The 21,129-nt window shown below is 48.4% G+C and overlaps 1 protein-coding gene across 6 annotated transcripts in view; it reads right to left on the bottom strand.

The window, feature by feature from the left end:
• Positions 1–21,129, bottom strand: part of LOC147084201 (uncharacterized) — a 270,376-nt gene that overhangs the window by 12,998 nt on the left and 236,249 nt on the right. The window contains exons 1-2 of one of the 6 annotated variants that reach the window (XM_085979461.1): positions 10,858–10,930; positions 10,307–10,471 (exon numbers count right to left, since the gene is read on the bottom strand). The exons of 3 other annotated variants lie outside the window; for them this stretch is intronic. The gene's annotated coding sequence lies outside the window, so the exon portion shown is untranslated. Of the gene's footprint in view, positions 1–10,306; positions 10,472–10,548; positions 10,931–21,129 lie in introns of those variants that run through there. 2 more of the 6 variants (XM_085979458.1, XM_085979460.1) reach the window with 2 other exon arrangements.

Consider the following 21,129-nt stretch of genomic DNA (forward strand, 5'->3'; position numbering starts at 1 on the left):
CTTGGCCGGCCACATTCCCTAGAATTAGGTCCAGTACTGCCCCCTCTCTTGTAGGACTTTCTACATAACAACAGAAAATGCTGGAAAAACTCAGCAGGTCAGGCAACATCCGTGGAGAGAAATTTGAGTTGACGTTTCGGGTTGGACCCTTCTTCAAAACTGGAAAGAAAAGAAACTAGATCGAAGGCAGGGCTGCGATCGGACAAAAGAATAAAAGAAACAAAAGAAGTAAAAGAGATTAGAAGCTAGATGAGATGGTAATAGGCTGGGATTAGGTGTAAAGTGTACTGGCAGGGCAAAAGATAGCTGCCAGGTGTGAGAGAGAAACAAAAGGAAAGGGGGGGGGAAAGGAGTGGAACAATTACAAGAGGAAATGAAATGGGGGCCGAGCTTATGATCTGAAATTGTTGAACTCGATATTGAGTCCGGAAGGCTGCAGACTGCCTAATCGGAAGATGAGATGCTGTTCCTCGAGTTTACGTTGAGCTTCCGTGGAACAATACAAGAGGCCAAGGACGGTGAGGTCCGAGTGGGAATGGAGCGGTGAATTAAAATGACAGGCGACCGGAAATTCGGGGTCACCCTTACAGACTGAACGGAGGTGTTCCGCAAAGCGGTCACCCAATCTGCGTTTGGTCTCCCCAATGTAGAGGAACAGCACCTCATCTTCCGATTAGGCAGTCTGCAGCCTTCCGGACTCAATATCGAGTTCAACAATTTCAGATCATAAGCTCGGCCCCCATTTCATTTTCTCTTGTAATTGTTCCACTCCTTTCCCCCCCCCCCTTTCCTTTTGTTTCTCTCTCACACCTGGCAGCTATCTTTTGCCCTGCCAGTACACTTTACACCTAATCCCAGCCTATTACCATCTTGTCTAGCTTCTAATCTCTTTTACTTCTTTTGTTTCTTTTATTCTTTTGTCCGATCGCAGCCCTGCCTTCGATCTAGTTTCTTTTCTTTCCAGTTTTGAAGAAGGGTCCAACCCGAAACATCAACTCAAATTTCTCTCCACGGATGTTGCCTGACCTGCTGAGTTTTTCCAGCATTTTCTGTTGTTATTTCGGATTTCCAACATCTGCAGTATTTTGCTATCGGACTTTCTACATGCTGGCTCAAAAAGCTCTCTTGGATGCACTTTAAGAATTCTGCACCCTCTAAGCCTTTCACACTCTGACTATCCCAGTTAATATTGGGGAAGTTGAAATCCCCCACTATTATTACCCTATTATTTGCACATTTCTCTGAGATTTGCCTACATATCTGTTCCTCTATTTCCCCCTGACTGTTTGGGGGCCTATAGTACACTCCCAGCAAAGTGCTTGCCCCCTTTTTGTTTTTAAGTTCCACCCATATGGCCTCATTAGAGGAACCTGCTAATATATCATCCCTCCTTATAGCAGTAATTGACTCCTTAATTAATATTGCGACACCCCCTCCTCTTTTACCTCCCCCTCTGTCTCGCCTGAAGATTCTATACCCCGGAATATTGAGCTGCCAGTCTTGCCCCTCCCTCAACCATGTCTCCGTGATAGCAACAATATCATACTCCCATGTGTTCATCAACACCTTCAGTTCATCCACCTTATTCACAAGACTCCTTGCATTAAAATAAATGCCATCCAGCCTTGCCCTACTCCCTTGTGCCGTTACATATTTGCCCTTCCTTCCAAGCTGACTTGTTTTTTCCTCTATATTTGGCTGTACATCACCCCCTATTGTAGCTCCACTCTGTATCCCATCCCCCTGCCAGGTTAGTTTAAACCCCCCACAACAGTGCTAGCAAACCTCCCCGCAAGGATATTTGTCCCGCTCTGGTTCAGGTGCAACCCGTCCGACTTGTACAAGTCCCACCTTCCCCAGAAGCAGAGCCAGTGATCCAGGAAACTAAAGCCCTCCCTCCTGCACCAACTCTTTAGCCACGCATTCATCTGCTCTATCCTCCTATTCCTATACTCACTAGCACGTGGCACCGGGAGTAATCCAGAGATTACAACCTTTGAGGTCCTGCTCTTTAATCTGCTACCTAGCTCCCTAAATTCTTGCTGCAGGACCTCATCCCTCTTCCTACCCATGTCATTGGTCCCAATGTGAACCACGACCTCTGCCTGTTCACCCTCCCCCTTCAGAATGCCCTGCAGCCGTTCAGTGATATCCTTGACCCTCTGACCCTCCGTCTTACCTAGGGGCTTACCATTCATTGTGTATTCCCTTACCTTGTTAGTCCCTCCAAAGTGCATCACCTCACACTTTTCAGGGTTAAATTCCATTTGCCACTGTTCCGCCCATCTGACCAACCCATTTATATCGTCCTGCAGACTGAGGCTACCCTCCTCGCTATTTACCACCCCACCAATTTTCGTGTCATCTGCGAACTTACTGATCATACCTTTTACATTCACATCTAAATGATTAATGTAGACCACAAACAGCAAGGGACCCAGCACCGATCCCTGCGGTACCCCACTGGACACAGGCTTCCAGTCACAAAAACAACCTTCGACCATCACCCTCGGCCTTCTGCCACTCAGCCAGTTTTGTATCCAATGTGCCAAGGCACCCTGGATTCCATGGGCTCTTACCTTCTTGACCAGTCTCCTATGCGGGACTTTATCGAAAGCCTTACTGAAATCCATGTATACCACATCCACTGCACTACCCTCATCCACACACCTAGTCACCCCTTCAAAAAATTCAATCAAATTAGTCAGACATGATCTTCCCTTGACAAAGCCATGCTGACTATCCCTGATTAATCCTTGCCTCTCCAAGTGGAGACTAGTTTTGTCCCTCAGAATTTTTTCCAATAATTTCCCTACCACTGATGTTAGGCTCACTGGCCTGTAGTTCCCTGGTTTATTCCTACTACCCTTCTTGAATAATGGTACTACATTAGCTGTTCTCCAGTCCTCCGGCACATCCCCTGTGGCCAGAGAGGTTCTGAAAATTTGTGTTGGAGCCCCTGCAATCTCCTCTTTTGCCTCACACAGCAGCCTGAGATACATCTCGTCCGGGCCTGGGGATTTATCCACTTTTAAGCCTGCTAAAACCACCAATACCTCCTCCTTCTCGATGCTAATATGTTCGAGTATATCACAGTCCCCCTGCCCTATATCTATGTTTACATCGTCCTTCTCCATAGTGAAAACAGATGCATAAAATTCATTTAGAACCCCACCTACATCTTCTGGCTCCACACACAGATTGCCACTTTGGTCCCTAATGGGCCCTACTCTTTCCCTAGTTATCCTCTTACCCTTAATATACTTATAAAACATCTTAGGATTTTCCTTGATTTTGCTCGCCAGTGTTATTTCATGGCCCCTCCTCGCTCTCCTAATTTCTTTTTTAAGTATCCCCCTGCACTTTTTATACTCCTCTAGGGCTTCCTCTGTCTTTAGCCTTTTGTATCTGCCAAAAGCCCTCCTTTTTTTCCTAATCCATTCTCGTATATCCCTTGTCATCCAAGGTTCCCTGGGGTTTTTGGGCCCACCCTTGACCTTTACGGGAACATGTTGCCATTGTACGATCTCAATTTCCCTTCTGAAAGACTCCCATTGCTCCGATGCGGATTTTCCTACAAGTAGCTGATCCCAGTCCACTTTGGCCAGATCCTGCCTTATCCTATTAAAATCGGCCTTCCCCCAATTTAGAACCTTTATTTCCAGTCCATCTCTGTCCTTTTCCATGGCTACCTTAAATCTCACTGAATTATGGTCACTGTCACCAAAGTGCTCTCCTACTAACACTTCTTCCACTTGGCCGGCCACATTCCCTAGAATTAGATCCAGTACCGCCCCCTCTCTTGTAGGACTTTCTACATGCTGGCTCAAAAAGCTCTCCTGGATGCACTTTAAGAATACTGCACCCTCTAAGCCTTTCAGACTCTGACTATCCCAGTATCTGAGTCAATCGGACTCTCTCTGACCTTTCTCCCCAGTCCATCTCCAGGACCAGTGTGTATCTGAGTCAATGGGTCTCTCTCTGACCTTTCTCCCCAGTCCATCTCCAGGACCAGTGTGTATCTGAGTCAATGGGTCTCTCTCTGACCTTTCTCCCTAGTCCATCTCCAGGACCAGTGTGTATCTGAGTCAATGGGACCCTCTCTGAACTTTCTCCCCAGTCCATCTCCAGGACCAGTGTGTATCTGGGTCAATGGGACTCTCTCTGACCTTTCTCCCCAGTCCATCTCCAGGACCAGTGTGTATCTGAGTCAATGGGACTCTCTCTGACCTTTCTCCCCAGTCCATCTCCAGGACCAGTGTGTATCTGAGTCAATGGGACTCTCTGACCTTTCTCCCCAGTCCATCTCCAGGACCAGTGTGTATCTGAGTCAATGGGTCTCTCTCTGACCTTTCTCCCCAGTCCATCTCCAGGACCAGTGTGTATCTGAGTCAATGGGTCTCTCTCTGACCTTTCTCCCTAGTCCATCTCCAGGACCAGTGTGTATCTGAGTCAATGGGACCCTCTCTGAACTTTCTCCCCAGTCCATCTCCAGGACCAGTGTGTATCTGGGTCAATGGGACTCTCTCTGACCTTTCTCCCCAGTCCATCTCCAGGACCAGTGTGTATCTGAGTCAATGGGTCTCTCTCTGACCTTTCTCCCCAGTCCATCTCCAGGACCAGTGTGTATCTGCGTCAATGGGACTCTCTGACCTTTCTCCCCAGTCCATCTCCAGGACCAGTGTGTATCTGAGTCAATGGGTCTCTCTCTGACCTTTCTCCCCAGTCCATCTCCAGGACCAGTGTGTATCTGAGTCAATGGGTCTCTCTCTGACCTTTCTCCCTAGTCCATCTCCAGGACCAGTGTGTATCTGAGTCAATGGGACCCTCTCTGAACTTTCTCCCCAGTCCATCTCCAGGACCAGTGTGTATCTGGGTCAATGGGACTCTCTCTGACCTTTCTCCCCAGTCCATCTCCAGGACCAGTGTGTATCTGAGTCAATGGGACTCTCTCTGACCTTTCTCCCCAGTCCATCTCCAGGACCAGTGTGTATCTGAGTCAATGGGACTCTCTCTGACCTTTCTCCCCAGTCCATCTCCAGGACCAGTGTGTATCTGAGTCAATGGGACTCTCTCTGACCTTTCTCCCCAGTCCATCTCCAGGTCCAGTGTGTATCTGAGTCAATGGGACTCTCTCTGACCTTTCTCCCCAGTCCATCTCCAGGACCAGTGCGTATCTGAGTCAATGGGACTCTCTCTGACCTTTCTCCCCAGTTCATCTCCAGGACCAGTGCGTATCTGAGTCAATGGGACTCTCTCTGACCTTTCTCCCCAGTTCATCTCCAGGACCAGTGCGTATCTGAGTCAATGGGACTCTCTCTGACCTTTCTCCCCAGTCCATCTCCAGGACCAGTGTATATCACAGTGTCGGCGGGAATCTCGAGCGGCAGAGCGGGGCTATAAAAGGCCCCAGAGACCAGGTAAGGCCTCACAGTGTCGGCGGGAATCTCGAGCGGCAGAGCGGGGCTATAAAAGGCCCCAGAGACCAGGTAAGGCCTCACAGTGTCGGCGGGAAACTCGAGCGGCAGAGCGGGGCTATAAAAGGCCCCAGAGACCAGGTAAGGCCAACCAGTCTCTGAACTCGGAGGGAAGGAGAGAGGTAAAAATTAATCCAAGTGTGACGTCATCAGAAAGCGGGTAAGTGATTGGTTGGTAAGTATTTCTCTTTTTTTTTAAGCTTAAACTCTGATTTATAGTTTCTAAGGTGCGATATTCATCATCTAGAATCAGAGCAGAGGGTATTTAAAAATAATATTAATAAACGTAATTAATTACATAGAATGGGAGATCAGGTGATGTGTTGCTGCTGCAATATGTGGGAGCTGGTGGACACCATTGATGCTCACGGTGATCACATTTGCAGTAAGTGTTGGCTGCTCGAGGAATTCCGGCTCCGTGTTGAAGAGCTGGAGTCCGAGCTTCAAACACTGAGACATATCAGGGAGGGGGAGAGTTACCTGGACTCTGTGTATCAGGAGGTAGTCACATCAATTAGATTAATTAATTCAGATGTAGTCCGTGGCCAGGGACTAGAAGTGAGGCAGGTACGGGGATCCAGGAGGTAGTGTTGGAGGAGCCGCAGCCCTTGCTCTTGTCCAACAGGTTTGAGGCTCTTACTCCCTGTGAGGATGGGAACAGGGACTGCGGGGAGGATGAGCAACCTGGCCACAGCACCGTGGAGCGGGGGGCCATTCAAGTGGGGGGAGTTAAAAGAAATGTTGTAGTGGTAGGGGATAGTATCATTAGGGGGATAGATAGAGTTCTTTGCAGCCGAGAGCGAGAGTCCTGAAGGCTGTGTTGCCTGCCCGGTGCCAGGGTTAAGGACATCTCCTCTGGGCTAGAGAGAAACTTGGAGTGGGAGGGGGGAGGATCCAGTTGTCGTGGTCCATGTTGGTACCAACGACATAGATAGGACAAGGAAGGAGGTTCTGCTGAGGGAGTTTGAGCAGCTAGGGGCCAAATTAAAAAGCAGAACCACAAGGGTAATAATCTCTGGATTACTACCTGAGCCACGTGCAAATTTGGCTAGGGTAAATAAAATTAGAGAGTTAAATGCGTGGCTCAAAGACTGGTGTGGGAGAAATGGGTTTTGCTTCCTGGGACACTGGCATCAGTACTGGGACAGGAGACAGCTGTTCCGTTGGGATGGACTTCACTTGGCCAGTGCTGGGACTAGAATCCTGGCGAATCGAATAACTAGGGCTGTAGAGAGGGCTTTAAACTAATTAGTGGGGGGGAGGTTTCAAGAGAGCGAAAAATAAAAATGACAGCGGAGAAGGCAATAGAGCAAGGTAGCAGTGGGGGAATTAAAAACCAGAGCATGTCAGGAAGGGACAGAATGAATAATGATAAAGGTAAAGTAGTAAAAGGGGTAAAAGCAGGAATAAATTGTCAGAAAACATATTTGAAAGTTCTTTATCTGAATGCACGCAGCATTCGTAACAAAATTGATGAGTTGACGGTGCAAATAACTACACATGGGTATGATCTGGTGGCCATTACGGAAACATGGCTGCAAGATAATCATGACTGGGAACTAAACATACAAGGGTATTTGACAATTAGGAAGGACAGACAGGAAGGAAAGGGAGGTGGGGTTGCTATGTTAATCAAGGATGGAATCACTGCAATAGTCAGAAATGATATTGGGTCAAAGGATCAGGATAGTGAAACAGTTTGGGTGGAGATAAGGAATAATAAGAGGAAAAAGTCACTCGTGGGCGTAGTCTATAGGCCTCCTAACAGTTGCAACTCTGCTGGTCGGAGTATAAATCAGGAAATAGTTGGGGCTTGTAATAAGGGAACAGCTATAATCATGGGGGATTTTAACTTTCATATTGACTGGACTAATCAAATTGGGCATGGCAGCATTGAGGAAGAGTTCATAGAGTGTATTAGGGACGGGTTCCTTGAGCAGTATGTAACTGAACCAACCAGGGGGCAGGCAATCTTAGATCGGGTCCTGTGTAATGAGACAGGATTAATAAAAAATGTCCTAGTAAAGGATCCCCTTGGACTGAGTGACCATAATATGGTTGAATTCCAAATTCAGTTTGAGGGTGAGAGAGTTGGAACTCAAACCAGCGTGCTAACCTTAAATAAAGGAGACTATGAAGGTATGAGAATAGAATTGACTAAAGTGGACTGTGGAAACAGATTAAAGTGTAAGACGGTACAAGAGCAGTGGTCTACATTCAAGGAGACATTTCACATCTTTCAAGATAAATATATTCCACTGAGGAAAAAGGGGAGTAAAAGAAAAGACAGCCATCCGTGGCTTAGTAAAGTAATAAAGGATAGTATCCGACTGAAAACAAGGGCATATAAAGTAGCCAAATCTAGTGGGAGGATAGAAGATTGGGAAGCATTTAAAAGCCAGCAAACAATAACTAAAAGATTAATTAAGAAAGGGAAGATAGATTATGAAAGTAAACTAGCAAAAAATATAAAAACAGATAGCAAGAGTTTCTACAGCTATATAAAAAGAAAAAGGGTGGCTAAAGTGAACGTTGGTCCCTTAGAGGATGGGACCGGGAAACTAGTGATGGGGAACATGGAGATGGCAAAGACACTAAACAAATATTTTGTATCAGTCTTAACAGTAGAGGACACTAAAAATATCCCAACACTGGACAAACAGGGGGCAATGGGGGGGCAGGAACTAAACACGATTAAAATCACTAAGGAGATGGTACTCAGTAAAATAATGGGACTGAAGGCGGATAAATCCCCCGGACCTGATGGCCTACATCCTAGGGTCTTGAGAGAAGTGGCGGTAGGGATTGTGGATGCATTGGTGATCATTTTCCAGAACTCCCTGGACTCAGGAAAGGTCCCGGCAGATTGGAAAACTGCTAATGTAACACCCTTATTCAAGAAGGGAAGTAGACAAAAAGCTGGAAACTATAGACCAGTTAGCCTAACATCTGTGGTTGGCAAAATGTTGGAGTCCATTATTAAGGAAACAGTAACAGAGTATTTGGATAAACATAATTTAATAGGACAGAGTCAGCATGGTTTTACGAAGGGGAAGTCATGTTTGACAAATTTGCTCGAATTCTTTGAGGATGTAACATACAGGGTGGATAAAGGGGAACCAGCGGATGTAGTGTATTTGGACTTCCAAAAGGCATTTGACAAGGTTCCACACAAAAGATTACTGATCAAGATAAAAAATCACGGGATTGGGGGTAATATACTGGCATGGGTGGAAGATTGGCTATCTAACAGAAAACAAAGAGTTGGGATAAATGGTTCATTCTCGGGCTGGCAATCAGTAACTAGTGGTGTTCTGCAGGGGTCAGTGCTGGGACCCCAACTCTTTACAATCTATATTAACGATTTGGAGGAAGGGACCGAGTGCAACATATCCAAGTTTGCCGACAATACAAAGATGGGAGGGAAAGCAGTGAGTGAGGCGGACATAAAAAACCTGCAAAAGGACATAGACAGGCTAAGTGAGTGGGCAGAGATTTGGCAGATGCAATATAATGTTGGAAAGTGTGAGGTTATGCACTTTGGCAGAAAAAATCAAAGAGCAAGTTATTATCTAAACGGAGAGAAACTGCAAAGTACTACAGTACAAAGGGATCTGGGGGTCCTGGTGCATGAAACACAAAAAGTTAGTATGCAGGTGCAGCAGGTGATCAGGAAGGCCAATGGAATCTTGGCTTTTATTGCAAGGGGGATGGAGTATAAAAACAGGGAAGTCTTGCTGCAGTTATACAGGGTATTGGTGAGGCCACACCTGGAATACTGCGTGCAGTTTTGGTTTCCATATTTAAGAAAAGATATACTTGCTCTCGAGGCGGTTCAGAGAAGGTTCACTCGGTTGATTCCGGAGATGAGGGGGTTGACTTATGAGGAAAGGTTGAGTAGGTTGGGCCTCTACTCATTGGAGTTCAGAAGAATGAGAGGCGAGCTTATCGAAACATATAAGATTGTGAGGGGGCTTGATCGGGTGGATGCAGTGAGGATGTTTCCACTGATGGGTGAGACTAGAACTAGGGGGCATAATCTTAGAATAAGGGGCTGCCCTTTCAAAACTGAGATGAGGAGAAACTCCTTCACTGAGAGGGTAGTAAATCTATGGAATTTGCTACCTCAGAGAGCTGTGGAAGCTGCGACATTAAATAAATTTAAAACGGAGATAGACATTTTCCTAGCAGATAAGGGAATTAGAGGTTACGGGGAGAGGGCAGGGAAGTGGACCTGAGTCTAGGTTCAGATCAGCCATGATCCTTTGAATGGCGGAGCAGGCCCGAGGGGCCATATGGCCTACTCCTGCTTCTTATGTTCTTAATAGGACTCTCTCTGACCTTTCTCCCCAGTCCATCTCCAGGACCAGTGTGTATCTGAATCAATGGGACTCTCTCTGACCTTTCTCCCCAGTCCATCTCCAGGACCAGTGTGTATCTGAGTCAATGGGACTTTCTCTGACCTTTCTCCCCAGTCCATCTCCAGGACCAGTGTGTATCTGAGTCAATGGGACTTTCTCTGACCTTTCTCCCCAGTCCATCTCCAGGACCAGTGTGTATCTGAGTCAATGGGACTCTCTCTGACCTTTCTCCCCAGTCTATCTCCAGGACCAGTGTGTATCTGAGTCAATGGGACTTTCTCTGACCTTTCTCCCCAGTCTATCTCCAGGACCAGTGTGTATCTGAGTCAATGGGACTCTCTCTGACCTTTCTCCCCAGTCCATCTCCAGGACCAGTGTGTATCTGAGTCAATGGGACTCTCTCTGACCTTTCTCCCCAGTCTATCTCCAGGACCAGTGTGTATCTGAGTCAATGGGACTCTCTCTTACCTTGCTCCCCAGTCGGTCTCTGGAAGCTCTTTGAATCAGAAGGGTTCTCTCCGGTTGGTGCTCACAATCCTGTGCTGGTTAACCGGCTGTTGTTCCTCAGTCGACAATCCCTGTTTACTTCGAGCTGAGCACCTTCGTCAATCACACCATCATTCACCGGGAGATCTAATTGTGGCAAAGCAGAAAATAAGAACAATATTGAAAGCGTGAAATAATGTAATGTAGACCTTTAATCTGCTTACTAATAATCCAATGTGAAGGCAGAGTATTTGTTTGAATTTGTGCCTTTCCTCAGATCCCCAGTTGCGGGGCTGTGTGTTTAGTTTGGAGATTTTGCTCACAGTAAATTTCCGGCCTCCTGAGACTCCCCCATTCTCACAGCTCTAGGCGGAAATGCGCCATTTTCTGTGCGGAGTTGCTGCCCGGAGCGGTGACCCTCCCTCGCTGTGATCTAAACTCGGGGCTGAGTAGCCGCTGTCGAGCCGAGTTCCCTCAGTCACAGAACGGGCCCTATAACCCGGGCAACCAGCCTGTGTCTGACCCTCACGCACCGATCAACCCGCGCCGCCCGGCCCGGCACACAGCAGGGGAACGGCACTGCGCCTGCGCCGGAGGGCAGGGGAGCGGCATTGCGCCTGCGCCGGAGTGCAGGGGAGCGTCACTGCGCCTGCGCCGGAGTGCGGCACTGCGCCTGCGCAGGAGTGCAGGGGAGCGGCACTGCGCCTGCGCCGGAGTGCAGGGGAGCGGCACTGCGCCTGCGCCGGAGTGCAGGGGAGCATCACTGCGCCTGTGCCGGAGGGCAGGGGAGCAGCACTGCGCCTGCGCCGGAGGGCAGGGGAGCGGCACTGCGCCTGCGCGGGAGAGGAAGCAAGGGAGCGGCACTGCGCCTGCGCCGGAGGGCAGGGGAGCGGCACTGCGCCTGCGCGGGAGAGGAAGCAAGGGAGCGGCACTGCGCCTGCGCCGGAGGGGAGGGGAGCGGCACTGCACCTGCGCGGGAGAGGAAGAAAGGGAGCGGCACTGCGCCTGCGCCGGAGGGCAGGGGAGCGGTACTGCGCCTGCGCGGGAGAGGAAGAAAGGGAGCGGCACTGCGCCTGCGCCGGAGGGCAGGGGAGCGGCACTGCACCTGCGCGGGAGAGAGCAAGGGAGCGGCACTGCGCCTGCGCGGGGGGTAAGGGAGCGGTACTGCGCCGTAGGGCAGGGGAGCGGCACTGCGCCTGCGCGGGAGAGAGAGAGAGAGAGAGAGGAAAGGGAGCGGTACTACGCCTGCGCGGTACAGCTATGTCGCACGAACGGATCACTGTCGCTCCCAGTGGTGGGAGGACTACATCGGAACATATACAGGCCCAGGTTACCGGCAGCCATCTTTGTAAAGGTGGGAGGAAAGTTTCAGTGCGACGTCACCATATGCCTGAGACAAAGAGCCTTGTGTCCAATGCGGGGAATAAAGGCCCACAGCCTCCCCGGGCCCTGAACAAGGGACTGGAGAAACTCGCTGCCCTGCGGATCAGACAATCAGCCGGCGCTAGTCCCGCCCCTCGGGCTCCCCGATTGGTTGGAGGACCCGCCGCCGGCTCGCTCCTCCAGCCCCGCCCCGCTCGCACCCTATTGGTCGAAAGCTCCCGTCAATCAGGCCGCGGGCCCGGGTGACGTGGCCCGAGGAGATCACGTGAACCGTCCAAGTGCCGCCGCTCGGTCCGGGGCCTCGCGGACTCTGAGGTTTTTCTATTTCTCTCGATTCTCTCCCGATCCACCCCGCGCCATTCTCCACCCAATCGGAGCGGAGAAAACTCAATTCGCGTCACCGATCGCGACTCTGGAACTGACACCAAGGCCTTTCCCTGGAATGGCCCCGCGCCGACTCCGTCCGGCAGATTCCGAGTGCGCAGGCGCAGCTCCGAGTGGGGGGAGGGGGGCTGGTCTCCTCTGGGCATGCGCGGTCATTACCCTTGGTGACCGGGAGGTGTCGCTGTGCCGGAACCGGCCCAAACCGCCGCTCCATGTGCGCATGCGCGGGCGCTCGTCTGTCAATCAACCAACCGCCAGAAGAGGTCGCTGCTGAGACCAGTGAAGGAAGAAAGACTTGCATTTATATAGCGCCTTTCACCACCACCGGACGTCCCAAAGTACTTTACAGCCAATGAAGTACTTTTGCAGTGTAGTCACTGTTGTAATGTAGGAAATGCGGCAGTCAATTAGCGCACAGCAAGCTCCCACAAACAGCACTGTGATAATGACCAGATAATCTATCATTTTTTATGTTGATTGAGGGATAAACATTGGCTCGGACACTGGGGATAATTCCCCTGCTCTTTCCCACATTGCAACAGTGACTACTTCATTGTAGTACTTCATTGGCTGTAAAGCACTTTAGGATATCTGGTGGCACTATATAAATGCAAGTCTTTCTTTCCTGAAATAATGCCATGGGATCTTTTACATCCACCTGAGAGAGCAAACAGGGCCTCAATTTAACATCTCATCCGAAAGACGGCACCTCCGACAGTGCCGCACTCCCTCAGCACTGCACTGGAGTGTCAGCCTGGATTTTTGTGCTCAAGTCTCTGGAGTGGGACTATGAACCCACAACTTTCTGACTCAGAGGCGAGAGTGCTGCCCACTGAGCCACTGGCTGACACTAAAGAGCAAGCAGTTCTGACAAATGGTCATCGACCTGATACGTTAACTCTGTTTCTCTCGCCACAGATGCTGCCTGACCTGCTGAGTATTTCCAGCATTTTCTGTTTTTGTTAAAGAAACGAGGGAGTGATTGCTGACGGGAAGAATGTTGGGTCGTCCTGCACATGCGCACCTCCCTGGCGGCTGAGGCGAAACACCGAATCGCCCCCACCTGAGCCGCTCACGCGTACCAGATGTTGCGGCTCCGCATGCGGGGTTTTGTGTGCTGAGCATGCGTGTTGCGGACCGATCGGGACGGGCAATTGTAGAGCAGGAGGGCGAACGCGGGGGCCATGAGCACATGCGCGGGACTCAGAGTCAACAGAGTGCTTTCTGGAGCGCGGAGGCTTGTGGGTATTACAGCCGCCATTACCAATGATCCTTTCAACCAACCTGTGCAGCAGCTGGGGCCTGAAAATCAGCTTCACTGCCCCTAGGTTCGGAAAGGGGAAAATTAAACAACAGTTTGCCTCTGATCCTTTTCTGATCTCAATTTACAGGGTTATAGAAGTGGAGCAGTTACAGGCGGGAAGCTCAGACCAAACATCACGTCAAGATCTGACAGAGTCGCTGGATTCAGCAGGACCTGAATATCATCGACCTTTGCACATGGAAGGAGAGAGCAGGGATCGCAACGCAGACAAACTGCACACGTGTTCAGTGTGTGGACGCGGATTCAGCCGATCGCCTGACCTGGTGAGACACGTGCACCGTCACACCGGGGAGAAACCGGGTAAAGGTGGGGACGGCGGGAAGGGCTTCAGTTCCCCGTCTGCATTGAAAGTTCAACGGCGCAGTCACACCAGGGACAGTCTGTTCACCTGCTCCGTGTGTGGAAAGGGATTTGTTTGTTCATCCCACCTGCAAACACACCAGGGAGTTCACACTGGGGAGAGACCATTTCAGTGTCCTGACTGTGGGAAGAGCTTTAAAAGCACTCAGTATCTGAAGGGACACCAGCTTGTTCACACTGATGAGAGACCATTTCAATGTTCTGACTGTGGGAAGAGCTTTAAAAGCCCCCGGGAGCTGAAGAAACACTGGTTCCTACACACTGGGGAGAGGCCGTTCACCTGCTCCGTGTGTGGGAAGGGATTTGCTCGGTCATCCAACCTGCTGGAACATCAGCGAGTTCACACTGGGGAGAGGCCGTTCACCTGCTCTGTGTGTGGGAAGGGATTCACTCAGTCATCCAACCTGCTGAATCATCAGCGAGTTCACACTGACGAGAGGCCCTTTAAATGTTCTGACTGTGGGAAGAGCTTTAAAAGCTCCGGGGAGCTGAAGGGACACCAGGGAGTTCACACTGACGAGAGGCCCTTTAAATGTTCTGACTGTGGGAAGAGTTTTAAAAGCTCCAGGGAGCTCAAGAAACACCAACACCTACACACTGGGGAGAGGCCGTTCAGCTGCTCTGTGTGTGGGAAGGGATTCACTGATTCATCCAACCTGCTGGTACATCAGCGAGGTCACACTGGGGAGACGCCGTTCACCTGCTCTGTGTGTGGGAAGAGATTCACGCATTTATCCAACCTGCTGACACATCAGCGAGTCCACACTGACGAGAGGCCCTTTAAATGTTCTGACTGTGGGAAGAGCTTTAAAAGCTCCAGGGACCTGAGGGTACACCAGCGAGTTCACACTGGGGAGAGACAGTTCACCTGCTCTGTGGGTGGGAAGGGATTCACTCAGTTACCCAACCTGCTGACACATCAGCGAGTTCACACTGACGAGAGGCCCTTTAAATGTTCTGACTGTGGGAAGAGCTTTAAAAGCTCCGGGGAGCTGAAGGGGCACCAGCGAGTTCACACTAACGAGAGACCCTTTAAATGTTCTGAGTGTGGGAATAGTTTTAAAAGCTCCCGGGAGCTCAAGAGACACCAACACCTACACACTGGGGAGAGGCCGTTCACCTGCTCCGTGTGTGGGAAGGGATTCACTCGGTCATCCTACGTGCTGGTACATCAGCGACTTCACACTGGGGAGAGACCGTTCACCTGCTCCGTGTGTGGGAAGGGATTCACTCAGCCATCCAACCTGCTGACACACCAGCGACTTCACACTGATCATAGAATCTAACAGCACAGAAGGAGGTGATTCGGCCCATCGTGTCTGTTGGAGGAAAATTTAAAATGGCACCGTAGTGCCTGCTGAAATACTTGACATTTATTGACATTTTGCAGAGACTGGCATAACAGACAGCTGACTTGATCTGCTTGCACCAACTTGTGATATCACTTGTACAGATGTAAGACAGGAACGGCTAGTCAACTGTTGGGGTAAAAGTGTAAGAGCGAAAAATTATGTTTAGGAAGAACAAGGGAGGTAAAGGGTGTTTAAGGGCGGGGTTACGCAACTGGCAGGACACAGGTATCACTGTGAGAATAGGGTTGCGAAATACCAACATGTCACATGAAAGAAGCTAGCTAACAGTAATATAATTAAGTTGTTTGTGAAAGAAGCTAGCTAACGGTATAATAATATAATTAACTTGTTTTTGACAGAATGTGATTAAGGGTTGCTAAGGTATCGGATTGGCCAAAGTTGAAGGATGCTAAAGTACCAGATTGGCCAAGGAATTAATGTAATAACTGCTGATATGGTACCTTTCCTGTTTTTAAACTGTATAAAAGAAGCTCGGCTACTATTGTAAAACCGAGAAGCTGGCAGCTGAGACCGCGGGGTCTACTGTTCTTCTCCTAGAGCGCTCTGTACATTAAACTGTGCATTTTTACTTCTCTCAAACTATTTGGTTGTGTGAGTTTATTCACATAAGTCTAAGTTGGGTACCGCGTCGACCTGGTATATCACTTGGCCTGCTCAGGCTCCAATTAGACCCTAACAAATTGACGTAGTCGGCAGGATCAGCTCGGAGGGCGCCGGAGCACCCAGAGGTGATCTCGGGCGAGTAGTCAAATTTTTGACCATCCCTCAATTAGCAACGCTAGACGGGTGACACCGGAGCACCGACTGATCAAAAGAACAAGAAAGGGGTTTGACGAGAGGTGAGAATTCACAGTTAACCGAAAGTTTGTGGTATTCTTTGTTTGTTTGTATCTCGTAGAGCATTTATAAGGATCATAAGGTAAAACTCGTAGATGTCGCTTACTACCTTCGGGGTTGGACCGGCAGAAGGTCCCGGGGAACCACCGATATATAGGTTGCACGTACGCTTGCTTCTCTTCGTGAGGAGGACGTACCTCTGACAACACAGGGTAAGAAGAGGATTTACAAGATCACAGGTAAGGGTCAAACATGGGGGCCTTCGGGCTCCCTTAGTAATCAGTATATGGCTGATAGGAGAACCCTAATAAAAAAAATGCGGAGAGATGGATGGGATACGAGTCAGACATTGGTAGCACAAAGAGAATGGTGGGAAACAAGGACACTTTGCTAAAGAATGTAGAGCCCCGCGACAGGAATGCTCATTTTGTAAAAAGAGAGGTCACACATGGGACAAATGTTATAGTAGATTAAATCCAGAACCGGGAAAAATGACCAGTGATGAATACCGAGAACTCCAAGCCTTTAGGGATGCTCGGGACGGAGGGCACTGACATGCAGCGGCCCCCGTAATTAAAGATAAGGGAGATAGTAGAATTTATGTGTCTGCACTAGTAGGGGGCCGACAGTGTAACATGCTAGTGGACACTGGCGCATCGATGTCTATAACCGATTTACCTTTACCCATCACACAAACTAACATTTATTTGACCAGATTAGGGGGAACAAAGACCCCCGCCTTTTTAAGTACAGTACAAGTGGTCGAATTAGATGGCCATTTGATCCCGATGAGATTTTATGTGTGTAAAAATAATGAAGGAACTATAATGGGAAATGACCTTATGAGGGAATATAAAATCCTGATTGACTGTCATCAAGGAAAATTGATCTGGCCTAGACAGGATGGAAGTAAAACTAAAGTAAACCAATATGCTGCAAATTGCACTAAAATAGCAACTGCTAAACCTCTTTCCCGGGATTGGAAATTAGAAACTGGTAATTTTGGAACAATATGTAATGCCGTAAAAGGCGTATGGGCAGAGGATAAATTAGATACCGGAAAAGTAAGAATGGAACCAATTAAAATCCCTGGACCAGAGCATAAACCGCATAGACAATACCCAATAAAACCCGAAGCTAAGAAAGCAATTACGGAAATAATTAAAACATTGGAAGAACAGGGAGTAGTGCGTAAAACGGAAAGCACAACCAATTCCCCTACCTGGCCGGTAGGAAAACCCGATGGAACTTGGAGATTAACTATTGACTATACCGCTTTAAATAAAGTAACACCAAAGTTACATCCTATTGTAGCAAGTCCAGCGACAATATTAAATGGGTTAAGCGCAGAACATAAAGTTTTCACAGTATTAGATATTGCAAATGGATTCTGGTCATTACCTTTGGACCCAGAATCCCAGGAGAAATTTGCGTTCACTATAGGAGATACGCAATACACATGGACCCGCTTGCCACAAGGGTTCCATAACAGTCCGGCTATATTCCATAGAGTCATGCAGTCTCTACTGGAGACAGTTGACCTCCCGAAGGGAAGTACTATTCTACAATATGTGGATGACCTCTGTGGTGTATGTGCCTTTAAGAGCAATTGTGGTGTATGTGCCTTTAAGAGCCCCAGGTGTGCGTAATGCCAGTAATTGCCACTTGGGCTATATAAGCCTGTGTATTGTGTATATCCTTTAGAACCCCCCCCAGACTTGCTTAGTAAATACCTATGAACCAACTCCTGTCTTCAGTGTCTTTATCTACACACGGACACTACAGTGGCGACGAAGTGGAAACGGACTTACCTGCAATTCGGCAGCACCTCAAGGACATCGATTCCTCCAGCGTCCAGAAGACTCAAAGAAGTAATAGAAACTGTGGTTTCACCAGCTGGCCAAGCTGGTGGCAGGTACTGCGCTAATCCTTCCTGGGCGTCAGGCTGGGGCTCCAGCGGCGGGCTCTACAGCTGAGACAAGCAGCGAAATCGGAGGCAAGCAATAACGGACTGGGAGGGTGCACTCGGGAGACGGCCGGCGCGGCAAGCAGGTCAGCGTTTAGACCTCCGTCGGGAACGAGTCTCCAACAGTGAATAAACGGAAACCACAGTGAAACATCGTTGTTATCGGTAGCAGCGGCGGGAAAGTGCAGGAAGCGCCATATCGTTGCTACAGAGAAGAAAAAAAAAGCGCGGGAAGCGCCATATCTTTTTTTTGAAATGCCTAAGTCTGGCAATATTGATGCTTTTGATAAGGAAACAGAGCCTAACTTTGGCAATATTGATGTTTTTGATAACAAGATAGAGGATTGGACCACATATGTAGAAAGAGTGGAGGTGTTTTGCACCGCAAATGGAATAGAAGATGAAAAAAAAGCTTCAGTGCTTCTGGATCTAATGGGCGCAGAAACATACAAGCTGTTACGCAACTTAATCACTCCAGCCGAACCGATGGACAAGAATTTTGAGGAGATTGTTGATACCCTACACTGCCAATTCGAGGCAGGACTGGCAGATTCTCTGCAAGACAAATTCATCTGCGATCCCCTAAGTGTAGAAACACAAAAAAAGGTATCTTCTGGAAAAGATTTAATACTGGACAAGGCTTTCAGTACAATAGGAGCGGCAAAGATACAGCAAAGGCCACAGGACTTCGGCACCCATGAAATGACACGCGGTTTCGAGAGATGTTATCGCTGCGGCAGATCCAACCATGACCAGAGGGATTGCTGGTTCAAAGAAAAAGCATGCAGGCGATGCGGAAAGATGGGACACATTCCATGTGTATGCCGATCTGAAAATAAAAAATCCACTAACGGGAAAAGAATCAATAAGGAAAAGCACAGAAAGGTACAAATGATGACGGACAGTAGCTCCAAAGACCAGAAGAGCGATAGCGACTCCGGGAACAAGAGACTAAGCTCTCTCAAATTACATAATGTAATTGCCAATGAAGATTACCAGACCATTTGGGTTACCCTCATAATAGCAGGGTCCCCAGTTAAAATGGAGCTAGATACAGGATCAGCTCTAACCGTAATAAATCGACGAGATTACGAGAGGCTATTTTCGCATATACCTCTAAAAGACACATCCATTATCTTAAAAACATATACGGGGCAGAAAGTATACCCCAAAGGAAAAATAAAGGTGCCTGTGGTATACAACGGCAAAGAAATACAAAAGTTGTATTTATACATTCTACAAGATGGTGGTCCACCGTTGTTGGGACGTGAATGGATAAGGAAGACACGTTTAGACTGGCACTCCATTCAGGCACTGACGGTGACCAATAAGGAAAAAAACAATGATGACATCATACCTGAACGATTAAAAGACATCTTGGCCAACGCCAAAGAAGTGTTTCAAGAGAAACTAGGAACCTTGAAAGGCATCACCGCCTCAATAAAATTGGAAGATGCAGCAATTCCAAATTTTTTTAAGGCAAAGCCAGTGCCATACGCAATACGTCCGGCAGTCGAAGCAGAGCTGGAGAATTTGGAAAATTCAGGCGTATTATCCAAAATAGATTGGAGCGAATGGGCAACACCCATCGTTCCAGTCATGAAAAAAGCATTGAAAAATAACTTTGAGGAACAGAGAAAAATTCGCATCTGTGGGGACTTTAAGGTGACTGTAAACCCGGTCCTTCACACGGTACAGTATCCTCTTCCGAGGATAGAAGATATTTTCGCCTCACTATCCGGAGGGAAACGTTTCACAAAAATTGACTTGGCACAGGCATATCTACAAATGGAGGTTGAGGAGACCTCTAAAAAGTATCTCGCAATAAACACACACAAAGGCCTGTACCAGTACAATCGACTGGTTTTTGGAGTAGCATCAGCTCCAGCTATCTGGCAAAGAGCTATGGAGCAAGTCCTGCAAGGGATTCCAGGGACTCAATGCTACCTAGACGACATCCTTATAGCAGGCGAAAACGACAATGAGCACCTTGCCAATTTGGAGCAGGTGCTCACTAGACTGAAAGAACGGGGCCTACGAGCAAATCGCCCCAAGTGCGAATTTTTCCAAAATCAGATATCATATTGTGGCCACATAATTAATAAGGAAGGGTTGCATAAGTCACCTGAAAAAATTGAAGCAGTTATAAAAGCCCCAGCACCTGAAAATGTTTCACAATTGAGGTCATTCTTGGGATTAATAAATTACTATCATAAATTTTTACCGAACTTATCAACTATTCTACACCCTCTTAATGATCTTCTACACACAGGAGTGATTTGGAAATGGAACGAAGACTGTAAACGTGCCTTCCATAAATGTAAAGACTTAATCACATCCGAGAAAGTTTTGGCTCATTACAACCCATCACTACCAATCAGACTGGCGTGCGATGCATCCCCTTACGGCATAGGAGCGGTATTGTCCCATTGATTCCCTGATGGCTCGGAACGGCCGATAGCTTTTGCGTCACGCTCATTGAACTCAGCTGAGCATAACTATTCCCAGATAGACAGGGAAGCACTCAGCCTGGTATGGGGAGTGAAGAAATTCAACCATTACCTACACGGACAAAAATTTACCTTGCTGACTGACCATCAACCCCTCATCTCCATATTCAACCCTAAGAAAGGTGTCCCCATTATGACGGCACAAAGACTACAGAGGTGGTCCCTTTTTCTAGGGGCACACCAATACAACATTGAATACAAAGGGTCAAAACAGCATGGGAATGCTGACGGTTTATCGCGCCAGCCGTTGCCAATGATAGAAGAGGCACCTACAGTAGACCCAGTAGAGATATTCCACTCTACCATAGTGGAATGTCTACCGGTGACAAATTCTGCCATTGAAAGGGAGACCAGAAATGACCCTACTCTCTCACGGGTCTACGATTTAACAATGAAGGGATGGCCAGCACATGGCGAACCACTGTTGCCAGCATTCTCGCAAAGAAGAGAACAGCTGTCAGTGTGCCGAGGAACCTTGATGTGTGGATCCAGAGTGGTGATTCCACCCAAACTCCAGGATAAAGTGCTAAAGGAGCTTCACGAGGGGCATCTGGGTGGAGTGAAAATGAAGAACCTAGCTAGGGCGTTTGTATGGTGGCCAGGTATCGATGGAGACATCGAAGACATGACCAAGAGCTGCCTAGGATGCCAGAAGGTCCAAAATGCTC

This window comes from Somniosus microcephalus, unplaced genomic scaffold (assembly GCF_052327205.1).
Source record: "Somniosus microcephalus isolate GS21.2 unplaced genomic scaffold, FLI_Smic_1.0 unresolved_chr9, whole genome shotgun sequence".
Lineage (NCBI taxonomy): Eukaryota > Metazoa > Chordata > Chondrichthyes > Squaliformes > Somniosidae > Somniosus > Somniosus microcephalus.